Raw genomic sequence first — 25583 nt, 5'->3', positions numbered from 1 at the left:
CACTCCAAAACACACGCCGCTAAATACTCAATCCAAAACACTCCAAAACACTGCCAAACACCCGCTTCTAAACAGTCACTCTCAAACACTCCCAAACACTCCAAAACATTTGCTTCCAAACAGACACTCCAAAACACTACAAAACACTCCAAAACGCTCCAAAACTCAAAAGCGCACCGAAAGGCTCCAAAACGCTCCAAAACACTCCAAAGCACACCAAATCTCTCCAAAACACTCCAAAACTCTAGCTTCTAAGCACATACTCCAAAACACTCCAGACACCCCAAAACACTCCAAAACACTCGCCTCTAAATACTGAATCGAAATCCCTCCAAAACACTCCAAAACACACGCTTCTATACTGTAACTCCCATACACTCCCAAACACTACCAAACACTCGCTTCTAAACATTCACTCCCAAACAATCCCAAACACTCCAAAACACGCTTCTAAACAGACACTCCAAAACACTTCCAAACCCTCCAAAACAGTCCCATAGATTTCGAAACCCTCCATAGCACCTCCCAGACTCGCAAACACTCCCAAACACTCGCTTCTAAACCGTCACTCACAAACACACCCAAATAATCCAAAACATTCCAAAACACACCCAAAGAATCCCAAACACTCCCAAACACTCGCTTCTAAACAGTCACTCCCAAACACTCCTAAACCCTCCAAAACATCCGCTCCTAAACAGTCACTGCCAAACACTCTAGAACACTCCACAACACTCCAAACCACTCGCAAACACGCCAAAACAGGCTAAAACACCCCAAAACAGTCATAAATACCCCAAAACACTTCGAATCACTCAAAAACACATCTGAAAACTGTAAAACAGCCCAAAACACACCAAAGCACTCGCTGCTATACACACTCCAACACACTCGAACACGCTCCAACACACTCCCAGACTCTCCAAAACAGTCGCATACACTCCGAAACCGTCCAAAACACTCATAAACACTCTCTTCTAAACAGTCACTCCAATACCCTCCAAAACACTCCAAAACCCTCCAAAACACTCGCTTCTAAACCGTCACTCCAAAACACTCCAAAACAGTCCCAAGCACTCGGAGCTCTACAAAACAGACCAAAACACTCCAAAATACTCCAAAACACTCCCCTTAAATACTGAATCCAAACCCTCCAAAACCCTCCAAAACACTCGCTTCTAAACAGTCACTCCACTACCCTCCAAAACACTCCAAAACCCTCCAAAACAATTGCTTCTAAACCGTCACACCCAAACAGACCAAAAACTCCCAAACACTCCCAAACACTCCTAAACATTCCCAAACACTCCATTCTAAACAGTCACTCCCAAACACTCCCAAACACTCGCTTCAAACAGTCACTCCCAAACGCTCCCAAACACTCCCAAGCACTCCAAATCACACGCCGCTAAATACTCAATCCAAAACACTCCAAAACACTGCCAAACACCCGCTTCTAAACAGTCACTCTCAAACACTACCAAACACTCCAAAACATTTGCTTCCAAACAGGCACTCCAAAACACTACAAAACACTCCAAAACGCTCCAAAACTCAAAAGCGCACCGAAAGGCTCCAAAACGCTCCAAAACACTCCTAAGCACACTAAATCTCTCCAAAACACTCCAAAACTCTAGCTTCTAAGCACATACTCCAAAACACTCCAGACCCCCCAAAACACTGCAAAACACTCGCCTCTAAATACTCAATCCAAAACCCTCCAAAACACTCCAAAGCACACGCTTCTATACTGTCACTCCCATACACTCCCAAACACTACCAAACACTCGCTTCTAAACATTCACTCCCAAACAATCCCAAACACTCCAAAACACGCTTCTAAACAGACACTCCAAAACACTTCCAAACCCTCCAAAACAGTCCCATAGATTTCGAAACCCTCCATAGCACCTCCCAGACTCGCAAACACTCCCAAACACTCGCTTCTAAACCGTCACTCACAAACACACCCAAATAATCCAAAACATTCCAAAACACACCCAAAGAATCCCAAACACTCCCAAACACTCGCTTCTAAACAGTCACTCCCAAACACTCCTAAACCCTCCAAAACATCCGCTCCTAAACAGTCACTGCCAAACACTCTAGAACACTCCACAACACTCCAAACCACTCGCAAACACGCCAAAACAGGCTAAAACACCCCAAAACAGTCATAAATACCCCAAAACACTTCGAATCACTCAAAAACACATCTGAAAACTGTAAAACAGCCCAAAACACACCAAAGCACTCGCTGCTATACACACTCCAACACACTCGAACACGCTCCAACACACTCCCAGACTCTCCAAAACAGTCGCATACACTCCGAAACCGTCCAAAACACTCATAAACACTCTCTTCTAAACAGTCACTCCAATACCCTCCAAAACACTCCAAAACCCTCCAAAACACTCGCTTCTAAACCGTCACTCCAAAACACTCCAAAACAGTCCCAAGCACTCGGAGCTCTACAAAACAGACCAAAACACTCCAAAATACTCCAAAACACTCCCCTTAAATACTGAATCCAAACCCTCCAAAACCCTCCAAAACACTCGCTTCTAAACAGTCACTCCACTACCCTCCAAAACACTCCAAAACCCTCCAAAACAATTGCTTCTAAACCGTCACACCCAAACAGACCAAAAACTCCCAAACACTCCCAAACACTCCTAAACATTCCCAAACACTCCATTCTAAACAGTCACTCCCAAACACTCCCAAACACTCGCTTCAAACAGTCACTCCCAAACGCTCCCAAACACTCCCAAGCACTCCAAATCACACGCCGCTAAATACTCAATCCAAAACACTCCAAAACACTGCCAAACACCCGCTTCTAAACAGTCACTCTCAAACACTACCAAACACTCCAAAACATTTGCTTCCAAACAGGCACTCTAAAACACTACAAAACACTCCAAAACGCTCCAAAACTCAAAAGCGCACCGAAAGGCTCCAAAACGCTCCAAAACACTCCTAAGCACACTAAATCTCTCCAAAACACTCCAAAACTCTAGCTTCTAAGCACATACTCCAAAACACTCCAGACCCCCCAAAACACTGCAAAACACTCGCCTCTAAATACTCAATCCAAAACCCTCCAAAACACTCCAAAGCACACGCTTCTATACTGTCACTCCCATAAACTCCCAAACACTCCTAAACACTCCTAAACATCCGCTCCTAAACAGCCACTGCCAAACACTCCAGAACACTCCAAAACACTCCTAACCACTCGCAAACACTCCAGAACAGGCATAAATACTCCAAAAAACTTCGAAACACTAAAAAACACACCTGAAAACTGTATAACAGCCCAAAAGACACCAAAGCACTCGCTGCTATACACATACTCCAACAGGCTCCAACACACTCCCAAACTCTCCAAAACAGTCCCATACACTCCGTAACCTTCCAAAACACTCATAAACACTCGCTTCTAAACAGTCACTCCACTACCCTCCAAAACACTCCAAAACCCTCCAAAACCCTCCAAAACAATCACTTCTAAACCGTCACACCCAAACAGACCAAAAACTACCAAACACGCCCAAACACTCGCTGATAAACAGTCTCTCCCAAGCACTCCCAAACACTCCCAAACATTCCCAAACACTCCATTCTAAACAGTCACTCCCAAACACTCCCAAACACTCGCTTCAAACAGTCACTCCCAAACGCTCCCAAACACTCCAAAACACACGCCGCTAAATACTCAATCCAAAACACTCCAAAACACTGCCAAACACCCGCTTCTAAACAGTCACTCTCAAACACTCCCAAACACTCCAAAACATTTGCTTCCAAACAGACACTCCAAAACACTACAAAACACTCCAAAACGCTCCAAAACTCAAAAGCGCACCGAAAGGCTCCAAAACGCTCCAAAACACTCCAAAGCACACCAAATCTCTCCAAAACACTCCAAAACTCTAGCTTCTAAGCACATACTCCAAAACACTCCAGACACCCCAAAACACTCCAAAACACTCGCCTCTAAATACTGAATCGAAATCCCTCCAAAACACTCCAAAACACACGCTTCTATACTGTAACTCCCATACACTCCCAAACACTACCAAACACTCGCTTCTAAACATTCACTCCCAAACAATCCCAAACACTCCAAAACACGCTTCTAAACAGACACTCCAAAACACTTCCAAACCCTCCAAAACAGTCCCATAGATTTCGAACCCTCCATAGCACCTCCCAGACTCGCAAACACTCCCAAACACTCGCTTCTAAACCGTCACTCACAAACACACCCAAATAATCCAAAACATTCCAAAACACACCCAAAGAATCCCAAACACTCCCAAACACTCGCTTCTAAACAGTCACTCCCAAACACTCCTAAACCCTCCAAAACATCCGCTCCTAAACAGTCACTGCCAAACACTCTAGAACACTCCACAACACTCCAAACCACTCGCAAACACGCCAAAACAGGCTAAAACACCCCAAAACAGTCATAAATACCCCAAAACACTTCGAATCACTCAAAAACACATCTGAAAACTGTAAAACAGCCCAAAACACACCAAAGCACTCGCTGCTATACACACTCCAACACACTCGAACACGCTCCAACACACTCCCAGACTCTCCAAAACAGTCGCATACACTCCGAAACCGTCCAAAACACTCATAAACACTCTCTTCTAAACAGTCACTCCAATACCCTCCAAAACACTCCAAAACCCTCCAAAACACTCGCTTCTAAACCGTCACTCCAAAACACTCCAAAACAGTCCCAAGCACTCGGAGCTCTACAAAACAGACCAAAACACTCCAAAATACTCCAAAACACTCCCCTTAAATACTGAATCCAAACCCTCCAAAACCCTCCAAAACACTCGCTTCTAAACAGTCACTCCACTACCCTCCAAAACACTCCAAAACCCTCCAAAACAATTGCTTCTAAACCGTCACACCCAAACAGACCAAAAACTCCCAAACACTCCCAAACACTCCTAAACATTCCCAAACACTCCATTCTAAACAGTCACTCCCAAACACTCCCAAACACTCGCTTCAAACAGTCACTCCCAAACGCTCCCAAACACTCCCAAGCACTCCAAAACACACGCCGCTAAATACTCAATCCAAAACACTCCAAAACACTGCCAAACACCCGCTTCTAAACAGTCACTCTCAAACACTACCAAACACTCCAAAACATTTGCTTCCAAACAGGCACTCTAAAACACTACAAAACACTCCAAAACGCTCCAAAACTCAAAAGCGCACCGAAAGGCTCCAAAACGCTCCAAAACACTCCTAAGCACACTAAATCTCTCCAAAACACTCCAAAACTCTAGCTTCTAAGCACATACTCCAAAACACTCCAGACCCCCCAAAACACTGCAAAACACTCGCCTCTAAATACTCAATCCAAAACCCTCCAAAACACTCCAAAGCACACGCTTCTATACTGTCACTCCCATAAACTCCCAAACACTCCTAAACACTCCTAAACATCCGCTCCTAAACAGCCACTGCCAAACACTCCAGAACACTCCAAAACACTCCTAACCACTCGCAAACACTCCAGAACAGGCATAAATACTCCAAAAAACTTCGAAACACTAAAAACACACCTGAAAACTGTATAACAGCCCAAAAGACACCAAAGCACTCGCTGCTATACACATACTCCAACAGGCTCCAACACACTCCCAAACTCTCCAAAACAGTCCCATACACTCCGTAACCTTCCAAAACACTCATAAACACTCGCTTCTAAACAGTCACTCCACTACCCTCCAAAACACTCCAAAACCCTCCAAAACCCTCCAAAACAATCACTTCTAAACCGTCACACCCAAACAGACCAAAAACTACCAAACACGCCCAAACACTCGCTGATAAACAGTCTCTCCCAAGCACTCCCAAACACTCCCAAACATTCCCAAACACTCCATTCTAAACAGTCACTCCCAAACGCTCCCAAACACTCCAAAACACACGCCGCTAAATACTCAATCCAAAACACTCCAAAACACTGCCAAACACCCGCTTCTAAACAGTCACTCTCAAACACTCCCAAACACTCCAAAACATTTGCTTCCAAACAGACACTCCAAAACACTACAAAACACTCCAAAACGCTCCAAAACTCAAAAGCGCACCGAAAGGCTCCAAAACGCTCCAAAACACTCCAAAGCACACCAAATCTCTCCAAAACACTCCAAAACTCTAGCTTCTAAGCACATACTCCAAAACACTCCAGACACCCCAAAACACTCCAAAACACTCGCCTCTAAATACTGAATCGAAATCCCTCCAAAACACTCCAAAACACACGCTTCTATACTGTAACTCCCATACACTCCCAAACACTACCAAACACTCGCTTCTAAACATTCACTCCCAAACAATCCAAACACTCCAAAACACGCTTCTAAACAGACACTCCAAAACACTTCCAAACCCTCCAAAACAGTCCCATAGATTTCGAAACCCTCCATAGCACCTCCCAGACTCGCAAACACTCCCAAACACTCGCTTCTAAACCGTCACTCACAAACACACCCAAATAATCCAAAACATTCCAAAACACACCCAAAGAATCCCAAACACTCCCAAACACTCGCTTCTAAACAGTCACTCCCAAACACTCCTAAACCCTCCAAAACATCCGCTCCTAAACAGTCACTGCCAAACACTCTAGAACACTCCACAACACTCCAAACCACTCGCAAACACGCCAAAACAGGCTAAAACACCCCAAAACAGTCATAAATACCCCAAAACACTTCGAATCACTCAAAAACACATCTGAAAACTGTAAAACAGCCCAAAACACACCAAAGCACTCGCTGCTATACACACTCCAACACACTCGAACACGCTCCAACACACTCCCAGACTCTCCAAAACAGTCGCATACACTCCGAAACCGTCCAAAACACTCATAAACACTCTCTTCTAAACAGTCACTCCAATACCCTCCAAAACACTCCAAAACCCTCCAAAACACTCGCTTCTAAACCGTCACTCCAAAACACTCCAAAACAGTCCCAAGCACTCGGAGCTCTACAAAACAGACCAAAACACTCCAAAATACTCCAAAACACTCCCCTTAAATACTGAATCCAAACCCTCCAAAACCCTCCAAAACACTCGCTTCTAAACAGTCACTCCACTACCCTCCAAAACACTCCAAAACCCTCCAAAACAATTGCTTCTAAACCGTCACACCCAAACAGACCAAAAACTCCCAAACACTCCCAAACACTCCTAAACATTCCCAAACACTCCATTCTAAACAGTCACTCCCAAACACTCCCAAACACTCGCTTCAAACAGTCACTCCCAAACGCTCCCAAACACTCCCAAGCACTCCAAATCACACGCCGCTAAATACTCAATCCAAAACACTCCAAAACACTGCCAAACACCCGCTTCTAAACAGTCACTCTCAAACACTACCAAACACTCCAAAACATTTGCTTCCAAACAGGCACTCTAAAACACTACAAAACACTCCAAAACGCTCCAAAACTCAAAAGCGCACCGAAAGGCTCCAAAACGCTCCAAAACACTCCTAAGCACACTAAATCTCTCCAAAACACTCCAAAACTCTAGCTTCTAAGCACATACTCCAAAACACTCCAGACCCCCCAAAACACTGCAAAACACTCGCCTCTAAATACTCAATCCAAAACCCTCCAAAACACTCCAAAGCACACGCTTCTATACTGTCACTCCCATAAACTCCCAAACACTCCTAAACACTCCTAAACATCCGCTCCTAAACAGCCACTGCCAAACACTCCAGAACACTCCAAAACACTCCTAACCACTCGCAAACACTCCAGAACAGGCATAAATACTCCAAAAAACTTCGAAACACTAAAAAACACACCTGAAAACTGTATAACAGCCCAAAAGACACCAAAGCACTCGCTGCTATACACATACTCCAACAGGCTCCAACACACTCCCAAACTCTCCAAAACAGTCCCATACACTCCGTAACCTTCCAAAACACTCATAAACACTCGCTTCTAAACAGTCACTCCACTACCCTCCAAAACACTCCAAAACCCTCCAAAACCCTCCAAAACAATCACTTCTAAACCGTCACACCCAAACAGACCAAAAACTACCAAACACGCCCAAACACTCGCTGATAAACAGTCTCTCCCAAGCACTCCCAAACACTCCCAAACATTCCCAAACACTCCATTCTAAACAGTCACTCCCAAACACTCGCTTCAAACAGTCACTCCCAAACGCTCCCAAACACTCCAAAACACACGCCGCTAAATACTCAATCCAAAACACTCCAAAACACTGCCAAACACCCGCTTCTAAACAGTCACTCTCAAACACTCCCAAACACTCCAAAACATTTGCTTCCAAACAGACACTCCAAAACACTACAAAACACTCCAAAACGCTCCAAAACTCAAAAGCGCACCGAAAGGCTCCAAAACGCTCCAAAACACTCCAAAGCACACCAAATCTCTCCAAAACACTCCAAAACTCTAGCTTCTAAGCACATACTCCAAAACACTCCAGACACCCCAAAACACTCCAAAACACTCGCCTCTAAATACTGAATCGAAATCCCTCCAAAACACTCCAAAACACACGCTTCTATACTGTAACTCCCATACACTCCCAAACACTACCAAACACTCGCTTCTAAACATTCACTCCCAAACAATCCCAAACACTCCAAAACACGCTTCTAAACAGACACTCCAAAACACTTCCAAACCCTCCAAAACAGTCCCATAGATTTCGAAACCCTCCATAGCACCTCCCAGACTCGCAAACACTCCCAAACACTCGCTTCTAAACCGTCACTCACAAACACACCCAAATAATCCAAAACATTCCAAAACACACCCAAAGAATCCCAAACACTCCCAAACACTCGCTTCTAAACAGTCACTCCCAAACACTCCTAAACCCTCCAAAACATCCGCTCCTAAACAGTCACTGCCAAACACTCTAGAACACTCCACAACACTCCAAACCACTCGCAAACACGCCAAAACAGGCTAAAACACCCCAAAACAGTCATAAATACCCCAAAACACTTCGAATCACTCAAAAACACATCTGAAAACTGTAAAACAGCCCAAAACACACCAAAGCACTCGCTGCTATACACACTCCAACACACTCGAACACGCTCCAACACACTCCCAGACTCTCCAAAACAGTCGCATACACTCCGAAACCGTCCAAAACACTCATAAACACTCTCTTCTAAACAGTCACTCCAATACCCTCCAAAACACTCCAAAACCCTCCAAAACACTCGCTTCTAAACCGTCACTCCAAAACACTCCAAAACAGTCCCAAGCACTCGGAGCTCTACAAAACAGACCAAAACACTCCAAAATACTCCAAAACACTCCCCTTAAATACTGAATCCAAACCCTCCAAAACCCTCCAAAACACTCGCTTCTAAACAGTCACTCCACTACCCTCCAAAACACTCCAAAACCCTCCAAAACAATTGCTTCTAAACCGTCACACCCAAACAGACCAAAAACTCCCAAACACTCCCAAACACTCCTAAACATTCCCAAACACTCCATTCTAAACAGTCACTCCCAAACACTCCCAAACACTCGCTTCAAACAGTCACTCCCAAACGCTCCCAAACACTCCCAAGCACTCCAAATCACACGCCGCTAAATACTCAATCCAAAACACTCCAAAACACTGCCAAACACCCGCTTCTAAACAGTCACTCTCAAACACTCCCAAACACTCCAAAACATTTGCTTCCAAACAGACACTCCAAAACACTACAAAACACTCCAAAACGCTCCAAAACTCAAAAGCGCACCGAAAGGCTCCAAAACGCTCCAAAACACTCCAAAGCACACCAAATCTCTCCAAAACACTCCAAAACTCTAGCTTCTAAGCACATACTCCAAAACACTCCAGACACCCCAAAACACTCCAAAACACTCGCCTCTAAATACTGAATCGAAATCCCTCCAAAACACTCCAAAACACACGCTTCTATACTGTAACTCCCATACACTCCCAAACACTACCAAACACTCGCTTCTAAACATTCACTCCCAAACAATCCCAAACACTCCAAAACACGCTTCTAAACAGACACTCCAAAACACTTCCAAACCCTCCAAAACAGTCCCATAGATTTCGAAACCCTCCATAGCACCTCCCAGACTCGCAAACACTCCCAAACACTCGCTTCTAAACCGTCACTCACAAACACACCCAAATAATCCAAAACATTCCAAAACACACCCAAAGAATCCCAAACACTCCCAAACACTCGCTTCTAAACAGTCACTCCCAAACACTCCTAAACCCTCCAAAACATCCGCTCCTAAACAGTCACTGCCAAACACTCTAGAACACTCCACAACACTCCAAACCACTCGCAAACACGCCAAAACAGGCTAAAACACCCCAAAACAGTCATAAATACCCCAAAACACTTCGAATCACTCAAAAACACATCTGAAAACTGTAAAACAGCCCAAAACACACCAAAGCACTCGCTGCTATACACACTCCAACACACTCGAACACGCTCCAACACACTCCCAGACTCTCCAAAACAGTCGCATACACTCCGAAACCGTCCAAAACACTCATAAACACTCTCTTCTAAACAGTCACTCCAATACCCTCCAAAACACTCCAAAACCCTCCAAAACACTCGCTTCTAAACCGTCACTCCAAAACACTCCAAAACAGTCCCAAGCACTCGGAGCTCTACAAAACAGACCAAAACACTCCAAAATACTCCAAAACACTCCCCTTAAATACTGAATCCAAACCCTCCAAAACCCTCCAAAACACTCGCTTCTAAACAGTCACTCCACTACCCTCCAAAACACTCCAAAACCCTCCAAAACAATTGCTTCTAAACCGTCACACCCAAACAGACCAAAAACTCCCAAACACTCCCAAACACTCCTAAACATTCCCAAACACTCCATTCTAAACAGTCACTCCCAAACACTCCCAAACACTCGCTTCAAACAGTCACTCCCAAACGCTCCCAAACACTCCCAAGCACTCCAAATCACACGCCGCTAAATACTCAATCCAAAACACTCCAAAACACTGCCAAACACCCGCTTCTAAACAGTCACTCTCAAACACTACCAAACACTCCAAAACATTTGCTTCCAAACAGGCACTCTAAAACACTACAAAACACTCCAAAACGCTCCAAAACTCAAAAGCGCACCGAAAGGCTCCAAAACGCTCCAAAACACTCCTAAGCACACTAAATCTCTCCAAAACACTCCAAAACTCTAGCTTCTAAGCACATACTCCAAAACACTCCAGACCCCCCAAAACACTGCAAAACACTCGCCTCTAAATACTCAATCCAAAACCCTCCAAAACACTCCAAAGCACACGCTTCTATACTGTCACTCCCATAAACTCCCAAACACTCCTAAACACTCCTAAACATCCGCTCCTAAACAGCCACTGCCAAACACTCCAGAACACTCCAAAACACTCCTAACCACTCGCAAACACTCCAGAACAGGCATAAATACTCCAAAAAACTTCGAAACACTAAAAAACACACCTGAAAACTGTATAACAGCCCAAAAGACACCAAAGCACTCGCTGCTATACACATACTCCAACAGGCTCCAACACACTCCCAAACTCTCCAAAACAGTCCCATACACTCCGTAACCTTCCAAAACACTCATAAACACTCGCTTCTAAACAGTCACTCCACTACCCTCCAAAACACTCCAAAACCCTCCAAAACCCTCCAAAACAATCACTTCTAAACCGTCACACCCAAACAGACCAAAAACTACCAAACACGCCCAAACACTCGCTGATAAACAGTCTCTCCCAAGCACTCCCAAACACTCCCAAACATTCCCAAACACTCCATTCTAAACAGTCACTCCCAAACACTCCCAAACACTCGCTTCAAACAGTCACTCCCAAACGCTCCCAAACACTCCAAAACACACGCCGCTAAATACTCAATCCAAAACACTCCAAAACACTGCCAAACACCCGCTTCTAAACAGTCACTCTCAAACACTCCCAAACACTCCAAAACATTTGCTTCCAAACAGACACTCCAAAACACTACAAAACACTCCAAAACGCTCCAAAACTCAAAAGCGCACCGAAAGGCTCCAAAACGCTCCAAAACACTCCAAAGCACACCAAATCTCTCCAAAACACTCCAAAACTCTAGCTTCTAAGCACATACTCCAAAACACTCCAGACACCCCAAAACACTCCAAAACACTCGCCTCTAAATACTGAATCGAAATCCCTCCAAAACACTCCAAAACACACGCTTCTATACTGTAACTCCCATACACTCCCAAACACTACCAAACACTCGCTTCTAAACATTCACTCCCAAACAATCCCAAACACTCCAAAACACGCTTCTAAACAGACACTCCAAAACACTTCCAAACCCTCCAAAACAGTCCCATAGATTTCGAAACCCTCCATAGCACCTCCCAGACTCGCAAACACTCCCAAACACTCGCTTCTAAACCGTCACTCACAAACACACCCAAATAATCCAAAACATTCCAAAACACACCCAAAGAATCCCAAACACTCCCAAACACTCGCTTCTAAACAGTCACTCCCAAACACTCCTAAACCCTCCAAAACATCCGCTCCTAAACAGTCACTGCCAAACACTCTAGAACACTCCACAACACTCCAAACCACTCGCAAACACGCCAAAACAGGCTAAAACACCCCAAAACAGTCATAAATACCCCAAAACACTTCGAATCACTCAAAAACACATCTGAAAACTGTAAAACAGCCCAAAACACACCAAAGCACTCGCTGCTATACACACTCCAACACACTCGAACACGCTCCAACACACTCCCAGACTCTCCAAAACAGTCGCATACACTCCGAAACCGTCCAAAACACTCATAAACACTCTCTTCTAAACAGTCACTCCAATACCCTCCAAAACACTCCAAAACCCTCCAAAACACTCGCTTCTAAACCGTCACTCCAAAACACTCCAAAACAGTCCCAAGCACTCGGAGCTCTACAAAACAGACCAAAACACTCCAAAATACTCCAAAACACTCCCCTTAAATACTGAATCCAAACCCTCCAAAACCCTCCAAAACACTCGCTTCTAAACAGTCACTCCACTACCCTCCAAAACACTCCAAAACCCTCCAAAACAATTGCTTCTAAACCGTCACACCCAAACAGACCAAAAACTCCCAAACACTCCCAAACACTCCTAAACATTCCCAAACACTCCATTCTAAACAGTCACTCCCAAACACTCCCAAACACTCGCTTCAAACAGTCACTCCCAAACGCTCCCAAACACTCCCAAGCACTCCAAATCACACGCCGCTAAATACTCAATCCAAAACACTCCAAAACACTGCCAAACACCCGCTTCTAAACAGTCACTCTCAAACACTACCAAACACTCCAAAACATTTGCTTCCAAACAGGCACTCTAAAACACTACAAAACACTCCAAAACGCTCCAAAACTCAAAAGCGCACCGAAAGGCTCCAAAACGCTCCAAAACACTCCTAAGCACACTAAATCTCTCCAAAACACTCCAAAACTCTAGCTTCTAAGCACATACTCCAAAACACTCCAGACCCCCCAAAACACTGCAAAACACTCGCCTCTAAATACGCAATCCAAAACACTCCAAAACACTCCAAAGCACACGCTTCTATACTGTCACTCCCATAAACTCCCAAACACTCCTAAACACTCCTAAACATCCGCTCCTAAACAGCCACTGCCAAACACTCCAGAACACTCCAAAACACTCCTAACCACTCGCAAACACTCCAGAACAGGCATAAATACTCCAAAAAACTTCGAAACACTAAAAAACACACCTGAAAACTGTATAACAGCCCAAAAGACACCAAAGCACTCGCTGCTATACACATACTCCAACAGGCTCCAACACACTCCCAAACTCTCCAAAACAGTCCCATACACTCCGTAACCTTCCAAAACACTCATAAACACTCGCTTCTAAACAGTCACTCCACTACCCTCCAAAACACTCCAAAACCCTCCAAAACCCTCCAAAACAATCACTTCTAAACCGTCACACCCAAACAGACCAAAAACTACCAAACACGCCCAAACACTCGCTGATAAACAGTCTCTCCCAAGCACTCCCAAACACTCCCAAACATTCCCAAACACTCCATTCTAAACAGTCACTCCCAAACGCTCCCAAACACTCCAAAACACACGCCGCTAAATACTCAATCCAAAACACTCCAAAACACTGCCAAACACCCGCTTCTAAACAGTCACTCTCAAACACTCCCAAACACTCCAAAACATTTGCTTCCAAACAGACACTCCAAAACACTACAAAACACTCCAAAACGCTCCAAAACTCAAAAGCGCACCGAAAGGCTCCAAAACGCTCCAAAACACTCCAAAGCACACCAAATCTCTCCAAAACACTCCAAAACTCTAGCTTCTAAGCACATACTCCAAAACACTCCAGACACCCCAAAACACTCCAAAACACTCGCCTCTAAATACTGAATCGAAATCCCTCCAAAACACTCCAAAACACACGCTTCTATACTGTAACTCCCATACACTCCCAAACACTACCAAACACTCGCTTCTAAACATTCACTCCCAAACAATCCCAAACACTCCAAAACACGCTTCTAAACAGACACTCCAAAACACTTCCAAACCCTCCAAAACAGTCCCATAGATTTCGAAACCCTCCATAGCACCTCCCAGACTCGCAAACACTCCCAAACACTCGCTTCTAAACCGTCACTCACAAACACACCCAAATAATCCAAAACATTCCAAAACACACCCAAAGAATCCCAAACACTCCCAAACACTCGCTTCTAAACAGTCACTCCCAAACACTCCTAAACCCTCCAAAACATCCGCTCCTAAACAGTCACTGCCAAACACTCTAGAACACTCCACAACACTCCAAACCACTCGCAAACACGCCAAAACAGGCTAAAACACCCCAAAACAGTCATAAATACCCCAAAACACTTCGAATCACTCAAAAACACATCTGAAAACTGTAAAACAGCCCAAAACACACCAAAGCACTCGCTGCTATACACACTCCAACACACTCGAACACGCTCCAACACACTCCCAGACTCTCCAAAACAGTCGCATACACTCCGAAACCGTCCAAAACACTCATAAACACTCTCTTCTAAACAGTCACTCCAATACCCTCCAAAACACTCCAAAACCCTCCAAAACACTCGCTTCTAAACCGTCACTCCAAAACACTCCAAAACAGTCCCAAGCACTCGGAGCTCTACAAAACAGACCAAAACACTCCAAAATACTCCAAAACACTCCCCTTAAATACTGAATCCAAACCCTCCAAAACCCTCCAAAACACTCGCTTCTAAACAGTCACTCCACTACCCTCCAAAACACTCCAAAACCCTCCAAAACAATTGCTTCTAAACCGTCACACCCAAACAGACCAAAAACTCCCAAACACTCCCAAACACTCCTAAACATTCCCAAACACTCCATTCTAAACAGTCACTCCCAAACACTCCCAAACACTCGCTTCAAACAGTCACTCCCAAACGCTCCCAAACACTCCCAAGCACTCCAAATCACACGCCGCTAAATACTCAATCCAAAACACTGCCAAACACCCGCTTCTAAACAGTCACTCTCAAACACTACCAAACACTCCAAAACATTTGCTTCCAAACAGGCACTCTAAAACACTACAAAACACTCCAAAACGCTCCAAAACTCAAAAGCGCACCGAAAGGCTCCAAAACGCTCCAAAACACTCCTAAGCACACTAAATCTCTCCAAAACACTCCAAAACTCTAGCTTCTAAGCACATACTCCAAAACACTCCAGACCCCCCAAAACACTGCAAAACACTCGCCTCTAAATACTCAATCCAAAACCCTCCAAAACACTCCAAAGCACACGCTTCTATACTGTCACTCCCATAAACTCCCAAACACTCCTAAACACTCCTAAACATCCGCTCCTAAACAGCCACTGCCAAACACTCCAGAACACTCCAAAACACTCCTAACCACTCGCAAACACTCCAGAACAGGCATAAATACTCCAAAAAACTTCGAAACACTAAAAAACACACCTGAAAACTGTATAACAGCCCAAAAGACACCAAAGCACTCGCTGCTATACACATACTCCAACAGGCTCCAACACACTCCCAAACTCTCCAAAACAGTCCCATACACTCCGTAACCTTCCAAAACACTCATAAACACTCGCTTCTAAACAGTCACTCCACTACCCTCCAAAACACTCCAAAACCCTCCAAAACCCTCCAAAACAATCACTTCTAAACCGTCACACCCAAACAGACCAAAAACTACCAAACACGCCCAAACACTCGCTGATAAACAGTCTCTCCCAAGCACTCCCAAACACTCCCAAACGCTCCCAAACACTCCAAAACACACGCCGCTAAATACTCAATCCAAAACACTCCAAAACACTGCCAAACACCCGCTTCTAAACAGTCACTCTCAAACACTCCCAAACACTCCAAAACATTTGCTTCCAAACAGACACTCCAAAACACTACAAAACACTCCAAAACGCTCCAAAACTCAAAAGCGCACCGAAAGGCTCCAAAACGCTCCAAAACACTCCAAAGCACACCAAATCTCTCCAAAACACTCCAAAACTCTAGCTTCTAAGCACATACTCCAAAACACTCCAGACACCCCAAAACACTCCAAAACACTCGCCTCTAAATACTGAATCGAAATCCCTCCAAAACACTCCAAAACACACGCTTCTATACTGTAACTCCCATACACTCCCAAACACTACCAAACACTCGCTTCTAAACATTCACTCCCAAACAATCCCAAACACTCCAAAACACGCTTCTAAACAGACACTCCAAAACACTTCCAAACCCTCCAAAACAGTCCCATAGATTTCGAAACCCTCCATAGCACCTCCCAGACTCGCAAACACTCCCAAACACTCGCTTCTAAACCGTCACTCACAAACACACCCAAATAATCCAAAACATTCCAAAACACACCCAAAGAATCCCAAACACTCCCAAACACTCGCTTCTAAACAGTCACTCCCAAACACTCCTAAACCCTCCAAAACATCCGCTCCTAAACAGTCACTGCCAAACACTCTAGAACACTCCACAACACTCCAAACCACTCGCAAACACGCCAAAACAGGCTAAAACACCCCAAAACAGTCATAAATACCCCAAAACACTTCGAATCACTCAAAAACACATCTGAAAACTGTAAAACAGCCCAAAACACACCAAAGCACTCGCTGCTATACACACTCCAACACACTCGAACACGCTCCAACACACTCCCAGACTCTCCAAAACAGTCGCATACACTCCGAAACCGTCCAAAACACTCATAAACACTCTCTTCTAAACAGTCACTCCAATACCCTCCAAAACACTCCAAAACCCTCCAAAACACTCGCTTCTAAACCGTCACTCCAAAACACTCCAAAACAGTCCCAAGCACTCGGAGCTCTACAAAACAGACCAAAACACTCCAAAATACTCCAAAACACTCCCCTTAAATACTGAATCCAAACCCTCCAAAACCCTCCAAAACACTCGCTTCTAAACAGTCACTCCACTACCCTCCAAAACACTCCAAAACCCTCCAAAACAATTGCTTCTAAACCGTCACACCCAAACAGACCAAAAACTCCCAAACACTCCCAAACACTCCTAAACATTCCCAAACACTCCATTCTAAACAGTCACTCCCAAACACTCCCAAACACTCGCTTCAAACAGTCACTCCCAAACGCTCCCAAACACTCCAAAACACACGCCTCTAAATACTCAATCCAAAACACTCCAAAACACTGCCAAACACCCGCTTCTAAACAGTCACTCTCAAACACTACCAAACACTCCAAAACATTTGCTTCCAAACAGACACTCTAAAACACTACAAAACACTCCAAAACGCTCCAAAACTCAAAAGCGCACCGAAAGGCTCCAAAACGCTCCAAAACACTCCTAAGCACACTAAATCTCTCCAAAACACTCCAAAACTCTAGCTTCTAAGCACATACTCCAAAACACTCCAGACCCCCCAAAACACTGCAAAACACTCGCCTCTAAATACTCAATCCAAAACCCTCCAAAACACTCCAAAGCACACGCTTCTATACTGTCACTCCCATAAACTCCCAAACACTCCTAAACACTCCTAAACATCCGCTCCTAAACAGCCACTGCCAAACACTCCAGAACACTCCAAAACACTCCTAACCACTCGCAAACACTCCAGAACAGGCATAAATACTCCAAAAAACTTCGAAACACTAAAAAACACACCTGAAAACTGTATAACAGCCCAAAAGACACCAAAGCACTCGCTGCTATACACATACTCCAACAGGCTCCAACACACTCCCAAACTCTCCAAAACAGTCCCATACACTCCGTAACCTTCCAAAACACTCATAAACACTCGCTTCTAAACAGTCACTCCACTACCCTCCAAAACACTCCAAAACCCTCCAAAACCCTCCAAAACAATCACTTCTAAACCGTCACACCGAAACAGACCAAAAACTACCAAACACGCCCAAACACTCGCTGATAAACAGTCTCTCCCAAGCACTCCCAAACACTCCCAAACATTCCCAAACACTCCATTCTAAACAGTCACTCCCAAACACTCCCAAACACTCGCTTCAAACACTCCAAAACACACGCCGCTAAATACTCAATCCAAAACACTCCAAAACACTGCCAAACACCCGCTTCTAAACAGTCACTCTCAAACACTCCCAAACACTCCAAAACATTTGCTTCCAAACAGACACTCCAAAACACTACAAAACACTCCAAAACGCTCCAAAACTCAAAAGCGCACCGAAAGGCTCCAAAACGCTCCAAAACACTCCAAAGCACACCAAATCTCTCCAAAACACTCCAAAATTCTAGCTTCTAAGCACATACTCCAAAACACTCCAGACACCCCAAAACACTCCAAAACACACGCCTCTAAATACTGAATCGAAATCCCTCCAAAACACTCCAAAACACACGCTTCTATACTGTAACTCCCATACACTCCCAAACACTACCAAACACTCGCTTCTAAACATTCACTCCCAAACAATCCCAAACACTCCAAAACACGCTTCTAAACAGACACTCCAAAACACTTCCAAACCCTCCAAAACAGTCCCATAGATTTCGAAACCCTCCATAGCACCTCCCAGACTCGCAAACACTCCCAAACACTCGCTACTAAACCGTCACTCACAAACACACCCAAATAATCCAAAACATTCCAAAACACACCCAAAGAATCCCAAACACTCCCAAACACTCGCTTCTAAACAGTCACTCCCAAACACTCCTAAACCCTCCAAAACATCCGCTCCTAAACAGTCACTGCCAAACACTCTAGAACACTCCACAACACTCCAAACCACTCGCAAACACGCCAAAACAGGCTAAAACACCCCAAAACAGTCATAAATACCCCAAAACACTTCGAATCACTCAAAAACACATCTGAAAACTGTAAAACAGCCCAAAACACACCAAAGCACTCGCTGCTATACACACTCCAACACACTCGAACACGCTCCAACACACTCCCAGACTCTCCAAAACAGTCGCATACACTCCGAAACCGTCCAAAACACTCATAAACACTCTCTTCTAAACAGTCACTCCAATACCCTCCAAAACACTCCAAAACCCTCCAAAACACTCGCTTCTAAACCGTCACTCCAAAACACTCCAAAACAGTCCCAAGCACTCGGAGCTCTACAAAACAGACCAAAACACTCCAAAATACTCCAAAACACTCCCCTTAAATACTGAATCCAAACCCTCCAAAACCCTCCAAAACACTCGCTTCTAAACAGTCACTCCACTACCCTCCAAAACACTCCAAAACCCTCCAAAACAATTGCTTCTAAACCGTCACACCCAAACAGACCAAAAACTCCCAAACACTCCCAAACACTCGCTTCAAACAGTCACTCCCAAACGCTCCCAAACACTCCCAAGCACTCCAAAACACACGCCGCTAAATACTCAATCCAAAACACTCCAAAACACTGCCAAACACCCGCTTCTAAACAGTCACTCTCAAACACTACCAAACACTCCAAAACATTTGCTTCCAAACAGACACTCTAAAACACTACAAAACACTCCAAAACGCTCCAAAACTCAAAAGCGCACCGAAAGGCTCCAAAACGCTCCAAAACACTCCTAAGCACACTAAATCTCTCCAAAACACTCCAAAACTCTAGCTTCTAAGCACATACTCCAAAACACTCCAGACCCCCCAAAACACTGCAAAACACTCGCCTCTAAATACTCAATCCAAAACCCTCCAAAACACTCCAAAGCACACGCTTCTATACTGTCACTCCCATAAACTCCCAAACACTCCTAAACACTCCTAAACATCCGCTCCTAAACAGCCACTGCCAAACACTCCAGAACACTCCAAAACACTCCTAACCACTCGCAAACACTCCAGAACAGGCATAAATACTCCAAAAAACTTCGAAACACTAAAAAACACACCTGAAAACTGTATAACAGCCCAAAAGACACCAAAGCACTCGCTGCTATACACATACTCCAAAAGGCTCCAACACACTCCCAAACTCTCCAAAACAGTCCCATACACTCCGTAACCTTCCAAAACACTCATAAACACTCGCTTCTAAACAGTCACTCCACTACCCTCCAAAACACTCCAAAACCCTCCAAAACAATCACTTCTAAACCGTCACACCCAAACAGACCAAAAATTACCAAACACGCCCAAACACTCGCTGATAAACAGTCTCTCCCAAGCACTCCCAAACACTCCCAAACATTCCCAAACACTCCATTCTAAACAGTCACTCCCAAACACTCCCAAACACTCGCTTCAAACAGTCACTCCCAAAAGCTCCCAAACACTCCCAAGCACTCCAAAACACACGCCGCTAAACACTCAATCCAAAACACTCCAAAACACTGCCAAACATCCGCTTCTAAACAGTCACTCTCAAACACTCCCAAACACTCCAAAACATTTGCTTCCAAACAGACACTCCAAAACACTACAAAACACTCCAAAACGCTCCAAAACTCAAAAGCGCACCGAAAGGCTCCAAAACGCTCCAAAACACTCCAAAGCACACCAAATCTCTCCAAAACACTCCAAAACTCTAGCTTCTAAGCACATACTCCAAAACACTCCAGACCCCCCCAAAACACTGCAAAACACTCGCCTCTAAATACTCAATCCAAAACCCTCCAAAACACTCCAAAGCACACGCTTCTATACTGTCACTCCCATAAACTCCCAAACACTCCTAAACACTCCTAAACATCCGCTCCTAAACAGCCACTGCCAAACACTCCAGGACACTCCAAAACACTCCTAACCACTCGCAAACACTCCAGAACAGGCATAAATACTCCAAAAAACTTCGAAACACTAAAAAACACACCTGAAAACTGTATAACAGCCCAAAAGACACCAAAGCACTCGCTGCTATACACATACTCCAACAGGCTCCAACACACTCCCAAACTCTCCAAAACAGTCCCATACACTCCGTAACCTTCCAAAACACTCATAAACACTCGCTTCTAAACAGTCACTCCACTACCCTCCAAAACACTCCAAAACCCTCCAAAACCCTCCAAAACAATCACTTCTAAACCGTCACACCCAAACAGACCAAAAACTACCAAACACGCCCAAACACTCGCTGATAAACAGTCTCTCCCAAGCACTCCCAAACACTCCCAAACATTCCCAAACACTCCATTCTAAACAGTCACTCCCAAACACTCTCAAACACTCGCTTCAAACAGTCACTCCCAAACGCTCCCAAACACTCCAAAACAAACGCCGCTAAATACTCAATCCAAAACACTCCAAAACACTGCCAAACACCCGCTTCTAAACAGTCACTCTCAAACACTCCCAAACACTCCAAAACATTTGCTTCCAAACAGACACTCCAAAACACTACAAAACACTCCAAAACGCTCCAAAACTCAAAAGCGCACCGAAAGGCTCCAAAACGCTCCAAAACACTCCAAAGCACACCAAATCTCTCCAAAACACTCCAAAACTCTAGCTTCTAAGCACATACTCCAAAACACTCCAGACACCCCAAAACACTCCAAAACACTCGCCTCTAAATACTGAATCGAAATCCCTCCAAAACACTCCAAAACACACGCTTCTATACTGTAACTCCCATACACTCCCAAACACTACCAAACACTCGCTTCTAAACATTCACTCCCAAACAATCCCAAACACTCCAAAACACGCTTCTAAACAGACACTCCAAAACACTTCCAAACCCTCCAAAACAGTCCCATAGATTTCGAAACCCTCCATAGCACCTCCCAGACTCGCAAACACTCCCAAACACTCGCTTCTAAACCGTCACTCACAAACACACCCAAATAATCCAAAACATTCCAAAACACACCCAAAGAATCCCAAACACTCCCAAACACTCGCTTCTAAACAGTCACTCCCAAACACTCCTAAACCCTCCAAAACATCCGCTCCTAAACAGTCACTGCCAAACACTCTAGAACACTCCACAACACTCCAAACCACTCGCAAACACGCCAAAACAGGCTAAAACACCCCAAAACAGTCATAAATACCCCAAAACACTTCGAATCACTCAAAAACACATCTGAAAACTGTAAAACAGCCCAAAACACACCAAAGCACTCGCTGCTATACACACTCCAACACACTCGAACACGCTCCAACACACTCCCAGACTCTCCAAAACAGTCGCATACACTCCGAAACCGTCCAAAACACTCATAAACACTCTCTTCTAAACAGTCACTCCAATACCCTCCAAAACACTCCAAAACCCTCCAAAACACTCGCTTCTAAACCGTCACTCCAAAACACTCCAAAACAGTCCCAAGCAATCGGAGCTCTACAAAACAGACCAAAACACTCCAAAATACTCCAAAACACTCCCCTTAAATACTGAATCCAAACCCTCCAAAACCCTCCAAAACACTCGCTTCTAAACAGTCACTCCACTACCCTCCAAAACACTCCAAAACCCTCCAAAACAATCGCTTCTAAACCGTCACACCCAAACAGACCAAAAACTCCCAAACACTCCCAAACACTCCTAAACATTCCCAAACACGCCATTCTAAACAGTCACTCCCAAACACTCCCAAACACTCGCTTCAAACAGTCACTCCCAAAGGCTCCCAAACACTCCCAAGCACTCCAAAACACACGCCGCTAAATACTCAATCCAAAACACTCCAAAACACTGCCAAACACCCGCTTCTAAACAGTCACTCTCAAACACTACCAAACACTCCAAAACATTTGCTTCCAAACAGACACTCTAAAACACTACAAAACACTCCAAAACGCTCCAAAACTCAAAAGCGCACCGAAAGGCTCCAAAACGCTCCAAAACACTCCTAAGCACACTAAATCTCTCCAAAACACTCCAAAACTCTAGCTTCTAAGCACATACTCCAAAACACTCCAGACCCCCCAAAACACTGCAAAACACTCGCCTCTAAATACTCAATCCAAAACCCTCCAAAACACTCCAAAGCACACGCTTCTACACTGTCACTCCCATAAACTCCCAAACACTCCTAAACACTCCTAAACATCCGCTCCTAAACAGCCACTGCCAAACACTCCAGAACACTCCAAAACACTCCTAACCACTCGCAAACACTCCAGAACAGGCATAAATACTCCAAAAAACTTCGAAACACTAAAAAACACACCTGAAAACTGTATAACAGCCCAAAAGACACCAAAGCACTCGCTGCTATACACATACTCCAAAAGGCTCCAACACACTCCCAAACTCTCCAAAACAGTCCCATACACTCCGTAACCTTCCAAAACACTCATAAACACTCGCTTCTAAACAGTCACTCCACTACCCTCCAAAACACTCCAAAACCCTCCAAAACAATCACTTCTAAACCGTCACACCCAAACAGACCAAAAACTACCAAACACGCCCAAACACTCGCTGATAAACAGTCTCTCCCAAGCACTCCCAAACACTCCCAAACATTCCCAAACACTCCATTCTAAACAGTCACTCCCAAACACTCCCAAACACTCGCTTCAAACAGTCACTCCCAAAAGCTCCCAAACACTCCCAAGCACTCCAAAACACACGCCGCTAAACACTCAATCCAAAACACTCCAAAACACTGCCAAACATCCGCTTCTAAACAGTCACTCTCAAACACTCCCAAACACTCCAAAACATTTGCTTCCAAACAGACACTCCAAAACACTACAAAACACTCCAAAACGCTCCAAAACTCAAAAGCGCACCGAAAGGCTCCAAAACGCTCCAAAACACTCCAAAGCACACCAAATCTCTCCAAAACACTCCAAAACTCTAGCTTCTAAGCACATACTCCAAAACACTCCAGACACCCCAAAACACTCCAAAACATTCGCCCTAAATAATCAATCCAAAACCCTCCAAAACCCTCCAGAATACTCGCCTCTAAATACTGAATCGAAATCCCTCCAAAACACTCCAAAACACACGCTTCTATACTGTAACTCCCATACACTCCCAAACACTACCAAACACTCGCTTCTAAACATTCACTCCCAAACAATCCCAAACACTCCAAAACACGCTTCTAAACAGACACTCCAAAACACTTCCAAACCCTCCAAAACAGTCCCATAGATTTCGAAACCCTCCATAGCACCTCCCAGACTCGCAAACACTCCCAAACACTCGCTTCTAAACCGTCACTCACAAACACACCCAAATAATCCAAAACATTCCAAAACACACCCAAAGAATCCCAAACACTCCCAAACACTCGCTTCTAAACAGTCACTCCCAAACACTCCTAAACCCTCCAAAACATCCGCTCCTAAACAGTCACTGCCAAACAATCTAGAACACTCCACAACACTCCAAACCACTCGCAAACACGCCAAAACAGGCTAAAACACCCCAAAACAGTCATAAATACCCCAAAACACTTCGAATCACTCAAAAACACATCTGAAAACTGTAAAACAGCCCAAAACACACCAAAGCACTCGCTGCTATACACACTCCAACACACTCGAACACGCTCCAACACACTCCCAGACTCTCCAAAACAGTCGCATACACTCCGAAACCGTCCAAAACACTCCAATAACTCCAAAACACTCGCTTCTAAACCGTCACTCCAAAACACTCCAAAACAGTCCCAAGCACTCGGAGCTCTACAAAACAGACCAAAACACTCCAAAATACTCCAAAACACTCCCCTTAAATACTGAATCCAAACCCTCCAAAACCCTCCAAAACACTCGCTTCTAAACAGTCACTCCACTACCCTCCAAAACACTCCAAAACCCTCCAAAACAATTGCTTCTAAACCGTCACACCCAAACAGACCAAAAACTCCCAAACACTCCCAAACACTCCTAAACATTCCCAAACACTCCATTCTAAACAGTCACTCCCAAACACTCCCAAACACTCGCTTCAAACAGTCACTCCCAAAGGCTCCCAAA

Source organism: Somniosus microcephalus, chromosome 12, assembly GCF_052327205.1.
Source record: "Somniosus microcephalus isolate GS21.2 chromosome 12, FLI_Smic_1.0, whole genome shotgun sequence".
Taxonomy (NCBI): domain Eukaryota; kingdom Metazoa; phylum Chordata; class Chondrichthyes; order Squaliformes; family Somniosidae; genus Somniosus; species Somniosus microcephalus.
This window is presented reverse-complemented; position numbering follows the sequence as displayed.